This window comes from Chrysochloris asiatica, unplaced genomic scaffold, assembly GCF_000296735.1.
Source record: "Chrysochloris asiatica unplaced genomic scaffold, ChrAsi1.0 scaffold00441, whole genome shotgun sequence".
Lineage (NCBI taxonomy): Eukaryota > Metazoa > Chordata > Mammalia > Afrosoricida > Chrysochloridae > Chrysochloris > Chrysochloris asiatica.
In genome coordinates, this window is record NW_006408959.1 from 1,194,419 (window position 1) to 1,195,928 (window position 1,510).

Genomic DNA, 1,510 nt, shown 5'->3' on the forward strand with positions numbered 1-1,510 from the left:
AGTTGATTCCGACCCATAGCAACCCTGTATAGGGTTTCCAACGAGCAGCTGGTGAGCTTTACCCACTGAATTTGCAGTTCAAACGACTTTGCAGTCTGATGCATTAGCCCACAGCACTACACCAGGACTCCACTGGAACACCTAAAAGTGGTTCTACAACTTGCCCAGTGAAATAGGCCTCTTGTGGAGCCTTTGCAGAGTATAGGACCTTAGGTGGAATCCTGAGCCCTATCCAGAACTCTTGAAGTGGGACATACATACTAGATAGTACAATCAGACCAGCCTGGAACAGCTAGAGCAACAGAAGATGCAACTTCAAAGAAAGATCAGCAGGAAAATCCCAAAATGACAATGGCAGTATGATTGGCTACTACAAGCATAAACACACTGTTCTCCAGGAAGCCATCAAGGCAAGCAATCAAGTCCCTTTGGGACAAACACCACTCCAAGATTAAAACTCAAAGGGACCAATGAAAAGGCATGTAAGCTTGCTGGCTACCACACTGGTCTACTGGTGAGTAGAAGTGGGGGAAAAGTAGCAATGAAGACATGGGCTGAATTCAACCACATTCCATAGACTCCCATTGACCTAGAGGTGAAAGAGAGAAGAAGTGCTGGTTGTCCAAAGTGTGGTGAGTCCTGGGGACTCCTGAGCCCATGGAAAAGGACATAGACACATATGGCGAGAACTGAGAGTGAAGCATCCAGCTAATATGAAGTGAGGGGAGACACACAAGAACACTCAACTTTGGATATACTACCCATTTGACCTAACCTCAATGAATACTAGAGGAAGATAAGAAAACAATTTTTGATAAAGGAAATGAGGGTAAATTGCTACACTTTGATTAACTTGACCTAAACTCATGGATGGAATAGCTCAAAATACCAACTGAGAGGAAAGACGTCTTCACATCAGGTGTCAATCCCATCCCCTCTGTATACAGGGTAGATAAGGATGGGCAACTTAGACATTGGCTACATAAAATGGGGGTGATAAAGGCATAAAGTGACTGACCTACAAGTTTTTAAGGGGGCGGGTGTTAGTTTAAGAGCATGCGGGGGAAAATAGAGTCCCTACTAAATATTTTTCATCTTGCTTAGATCTGGTGAAAAGAAATGGGAATAAGATTCTTATCACTCAATAGTAACTATTATCATGAATAATTGCACCTGTCACAACTGTAAATTTAGACATTTTGTTAAAAAAAGGGGGGAGAAGTTAATCTTACAGTCCAGAAACAGAGGACCATCAAGGGAGAAGAGCACAAGCGGAATTTGGGACACTATCTAGAGAAGCAGTGACACCTGAGATGGAGGCAGAGATGAGGACATGGAGAGAGAGAGAGCAGCTGAGGACTCTAGACTAATGGAAAGAGAGAGGCTGGTGCTGGTGGCCAGGAGGCCGGCTTGCAGAATGTGCCCTTTGGTTATATAAATTATTATATATTCCTGACTGTGGTTGTGTATATCTTTCCACACCCATCAAAAAAGTAAATAAGTAAGTAAG